The 6,000-nt window shown below is 31.5% G+C and overlaps 1 long non-coding RNA gene across 1 annotated transcript in view; it reads right to left on the bottom strand.

Annotated features, from left to right (window-relative positions):
* Nucleotides 1-451: 451 nt before the first annotated feature.
* The window catches only part of LOC122798592, an 882,597-nt gene continuing 877,048 nt past the window's right edge, over nucleotides 452-6,000 (bottom strand). Inside the window, exon 2 of the long non-coding RNA XR_006364284.1 lies at nucleotides 452-4,723. This is a non-coding gene — a long non-coding RNA (uncharacterized LOC122798592). The remainder of the gene's footprint in view (nucleotides 4,724-6,000) is intronic.

Genomic DNA, 6,000 nt, shown 5'->3' with positions numbered 1-6,000 from the left:
ATATACAAATGTGCATAGATAATTTTTTGCTAATAAAAAGGAATCCCCCCCAAAAAAAAGATAAATAAATATGCATAAATCCCATTAAACAGTCCCTAATAATATGCTCTGTTCAAGGCATTCTGGAGTCCAGTCAGCAGTGTTATATACAGTATTTATGCAAACACAAAAACAAATAAAAGGAAGCACACAAGCAAACAAACAAAAATTGTAGTATTGATCTATTAGCATGGATTGAACGTTGACATAATTAACAACATTTCACTTTTAGCTTTAAGCACATTTTTAAATAAGTTGATCTTCAGGCCAAGCAATCTAAAAAAAAAGTGAATAATAATAATAATAATAATAATAATAATAATAATGGAAATGCTTTGGTAGGACAACATGACTACATTATGTGATACAAATGAAAGAGCTGTTATTTTTGATAATTAAACATGACATCAGGTACATTTTACATATATCGTTTATTACCAATTGATAATATTTTTTTCATTTACATAATATCCTTCCATGTGCATTACCTTTCTGCACTGGAAGTTACTCATCATTAAATTCATAAAAAATATCTTAGTTATGTCCAGGTTTAGACATTTGTACTAATTTCTGCTGTTAATAAAACATCTGGTTCCACTGCATACTTCTCATGAATTTAGTTGTATCATTATATAGTGAGATAATTTACTGAAGACCTTTGGTTCAAATTTTAATGAAATCTATGTTTCTTGAATTATTTGAATTATTTCAGGCATTAGACAAAATTCTTCAGCATAATCAATTGGATGAAAAATGTGCTATACAAATCTGGAGTATGGTAACTATCTAAAATTATGCAAATTTGTACAATGACATCTATTAAGAACTGATTCTCTGATTACACTTTATCTGATATGGCTTCAGTTTTAGTTATGAAAATAAGAATGTGACATTCTGATAATTTATTTCAAAAATTTAGTTACACTTTTCATTATCAATTGACCTCTCAAAATTTACTTGGTTGTCATGTCAACAGCAAGCTTTTTGGAGCATACATGTTTTTCTTCAGTATGTTTTTTATGTTCTTCAATGAAAGTGAAAGAACATTCCATGACAGTTTTAGATATATCAGTAGCAATGACATTTCAGAACTTATAATTAATTTTTACTTCATTAGTAGTTTTTGTGCACAGTAAACAATTGTATACTTCTCACAGTGCTATCTGCTCAGCTGTGAAATGAACTGTACAAATTCAGGCCAATCTATTTCAGAAATTATCTCATCAACATTTTCAAGCAGACAAGATTATTCTTCTTTCAGCTACAGACATATTGGTTTCTATACAGTAAAACAGGAGTGTCTTGTGAAACTTACAAAAATGAACAAGTGCTCCTTGATTAAATATTGCATTTATTTTAAAACAATAAAATGTGATGTGTTTATTCTATGATACTCATTGTAAAGATTGAGCAAGAACTGACCTGTAAGTAATATAAAACATTTTGGTTTAAAATAAATGCAAGTAAGGAGAGCCAACTGGGACACTTCTGATATTTGTCAACTAGTAGATGTCTGTAAATTATGTCATGAAATACATATTCTTTGGAGGAGTAATCTGCCTTGTGATGTTTAATACTGATGTGGTATACAACAACAGTCAGGAACATTTAGCAGAAATGTAAGTTATTTATTTAGGTGACATTTTAAATATGAAAATCATATAAATAGTAACAGGGTATAGTTCAAGATTATTAACAAGTAAAGGAGCTAATGTGAATAATCATGAACATATCAGAATGGGACCACTTGCTCTTAACAACTGGACACTGATAAAAGAGACTCAGATGTGTTCTGCATGTTGTAATGTCTTGCATGTTGTAATGTCTCGCTTACTTAACCACATGCAACACATTTAGCACTGACAATGCCAGTGACACAGTACAATATTCTGTGCCCATTTGTATAAACTGCATGAAATTCAGGGTTTAGAACTGCAAAGAAGAATAATTGACTGAAAGAAGCACCATCACTATAAGAAGCTTTTATAACATTACATTTGCAGAGTACAAAAGCAAGGCAGAATAAAGAAACATACAAAAATGTTAAATAGAATATTTCTCATACAGTAGATATGCATTTATAATGGAAGACTGCTGGATCTGCTGACTGTGTGATAGTAAATGAAAATAAATGGTGATAACTTTCCTTTCAGCTCCATGCAGGGCTGATCACAATTTAATGGTTTTGCATATACTAAGGCTGGTGCATATGAAGCAGTTCATAGTAGTACATGCAGGACACAGAAGCAATGCAGTGTTTTATAATACATACTTTTATCAAATGAGGCTGTTTATGTTCTGAATAATCAACATGTTCTGTAGAGTTCTACAAACCTGTAAGAACAATTGTTTTCAAGACATTTATTTGTATGCACTTGCATGAGTGTCATAGTTAAGCCATTTACATGTGTGATACATATGACAACGGAATGATTTGATCGCTGACTCTTATTCAGCTCTGCACAGGTTTATTCACTTCTGTAACATTTTAATAAGATTGTGCCTTTAGAGCATGCTAGCAATCTATCACTTGTGCCTTATCTGTACTCTGGCAGTCTGACAGTTCCATGTGTCCTTAGTGACACTGAATTATGGAATGTTATTATAGTTTGTCATACAAAATTCTATACACAGAGGGCGCACAATCTTTGGGAACTTTTCATATTTTATATAAAAAATCTGGAGCACAAAGGATTTACTTGGTAATGATGAAAACAATGTACCTAGTTCAGAATCAAAGAACTAAGTAAGCCATTCCCACAACAAAACAGCAAGCTTTCATTAGAATAATGGCCCCGTTATTTATAGAATGCTTTGGCTGGAATTTAAATGATCTGAGAAACCTGTCATTGCATAGAACATAGCTCATTTGTATAACTACTTTAGACACGGCAAAGCATTTTTTTCATTTCTTATACATTTACTTTCCCATTTTAACATGAATAACACTTCTCTGAAGAATGTTAAGTCATTTAAGTCCATATATCACCCATACTTTTTGCTACACAATGGTAATTGATAAATAGTGCTATTACAGCTCAAAAGCATTGCATTCTTCTTATGTATAACCTGCATAATAAATACACCAATAAAAATACAAAGAAATATAATTTTTACAGAAAACATATTTAATATAGTATATGTATCTTTAGAATGTTAATGTGATTAACATGTTATCTTATTGTAATGTAATCATCACATCTGTCCAAAAATTCTGGACTGACTATATATTGAACAGAATCCACCTCAATAGGAAACCCTGTATTATTATTATTATTATTATTATTATTATTAATACAGTTATTATTGTGGAGCAATGAAAGCTATAAGTTAAAATGATCTTTGTAATATGGTTATTCACATTTTATAAACAATAAAACCGAGTGTGCAATGGCAACAGATCATAACTGACCACATGCTGTATTTTATGTTACAGTGACATTGTAAATCTGTTAATCCTGGGAAATATACTTTAAAAAGAATGGGATCCAGAATGAGAAAACATAATCCACTTGAAGTCTCTTCAGCTGCTGTCCAGGTTCCATGACTTGTCCAGGCATTCGCAATTCCAGATTAAATGTAAACATAAACTCTAAAATATGAGCATTTGACTCTGTGTCATACACTTAGTTTGAAATAATTAGAACTACAAGACATCTGCTACCTTCGTCAGATATGCTGTCCATAGCATACAAGTTAATACTGCCACGTGACAGATCATTTACTTTTCCCAAGCTCTACTCTCTTATAACCTTACATCTTACAAGTGACCACAGATTGCTTCTGGAGGTTGTACACCAGCAGTCAGATTGGTAGCTGTAGTTCCCAAATCAGGCCTTTTGTCACTTTTACTCATTAGCAATGCCACAGCATCAAACTGCAAAGGTTGACACATTTTTCTAAATAATGACTTCTGTATCATGTTCCAGTGACCAAACCTTTGTGCTTTTTGAGTAGTTCTGTTTTTACAGGGAACTTGCTCATTTATGAAAATGTAAGAAGCAGTCATCAGTGATGCAGTGTAGTTTTAAAAAGCATAAAAAGTGACATTATCTTCAAAAGTTTCATCTTTCATTACACAATTTTTGATTGAAATAACATGTACTATAATTTTCAATGTTTCACAGCAGAAGTCATTTTTGTTTCTTTGTGGCCCATTTGAAAAGTTACCACCTCATGGTTTTCTTTTTATAAAGGATTTGGTAAACATCTGGCTTAGAAAAGTAATTTGTGTGAAATATTCATGCATGCCTATAGCTTTGCAAACTTGATACAAGCATGAATGATCAAGTAAATGAGTAGTTTTAACATTATTTATAATTCTGTTAAGCACTAAACAATGGGAAATGTTAATGTTTTGAACAGAGCCTGTTTAGCATCATAGACACTCTAGGTTTGATAGAGTTTAAAAGTTATGCAAAGTCATCGAATATTCCAACTTCAGGTCCATTCCAGAATGTCTTCTCCTTGTGTTTGTCGTAAATGTCTAGATCGTAGTATATATGTAAACGAAGATTATTACCAGTAGGTTTAAAATTGTCCCAATTATGCCTAGCAAGGCAAGAATTCGTTCTTCACGGTCTTCCTTAGATTCTTTGGGCTGGCTGGCATTTGGTCCATCACTGTGTCCAGTGGGAAGCATGTTTAATTGAAGTTTTTCTGCCCACAACCACAGATCTACCTGCTAAAAACAAAAAACAAAACAAAACAAAAAAAAAAACAGGTGTTAGATTATGCTTTATACGAGGAATTGGTTATTGAAGACATTAATAATTAATTGAATAGAAAATCCAATATTCAGAATATGTACAGTACAATAATTAATATATGGTATGATATAACTTATATAAAAATACATTTTCTTTGTTATAAAAAATAATCCTCCTACATATTTGTAAATAAATAAAAAAAAAAATATGTAAAAAGTCAGAAAGTACCTAATGACATAAAAAAAGTCAAACCAATGCCATATCATGAACTCATATGTTTATTGCTAAGCACTTTCATCTGTTATTATTAATCAGACTTCATCAGAACAAATCACAGTAAAACAGGCCATTTATATACACTTCAAAGAAGTTAAATTATCATACTTTGAAATATTAATTTTAAGATATTTTGTTTTTTATATTTAGAAAGTTGCTAATGCCCAGTAGAGGTTGAAACTTGGAAAACAAGCTTGTATAAACACAACTGTTGTGGAAGTTAACTTTTATGCAGCACAAAAGCCAGGATTGAATGACCATATTCTATTAGTAGCTTGATGTGACTATGAGCAGCCAAACTTTGATATGATTTTGATATGATTTACTGAGTGGATTTGCTTTTATTATTTTTTGTACAGGTAGTTTTACATATTTAGAATATTTTGTAAGCATTCATTATTAACTAGTTCAGCTGATTTTAGAGTACAGTCATGTGACTTGTTTTAAATTTATTGAAATGGTCTTTTTTAAAATGTAACATGTTCTGATGAATTCTGATAGATTATAACAGATGAACATGCTTAACAATAAATATTTCTAGTTGTACACCTTTGTATGCTGTCTGTTCTTGGCCAGAATGCAGTGTTTCTTTTTTGCTAACACTGCTTTCAGTGTGGACATTAGAATAGCTAGGGCAGGGTGAGAGGTCATGTTGAGAGGTTAAATAAACTCTCTAAAAAATCGGTAGTGCTCCATGCAAGCAGGGGATCAACAATAGTAAGTATTTGCTACATTTGTAGCAAGCAGGTGGCTACAGTAGAATTTTTTTAAACTAAAATCTGAGTGCTGTAGGACTCCATTCAGGCAGGGAATTAAATGTAGTAACTGTCTGCTACATTTGTAGCAAGCAGTTGGCTATAGTTTATAAGAAGATTTTTTAACTAAAACATGAGTACATTAGCTCTTCATGCAGGCAGGATACAAACTGCAGCAACTGTTTTCTACATTTGTAGCAAGCAGTTTGCTACAGTTTAGA

This window comes from Protopterus annectens, chromosome 1.part0 (genome assembly GCF_019279795.1).
Source record: "Protopterus annectens isolate FY-2018-M chromosome 1.part0, PAN1.0, whole genome shotgun sequence".
Lineage (NCBI taxonomy): Eukaryota > Metazoa > Chordata > Ceratodontiformes > Protopteridae > Protopterus > Protopterus annectens.
The sequence above is the reverse complement of the archived record's forward strand: the minus strand, read 5'-3'. Positions and strand labels throughout refer to the sequence as shown.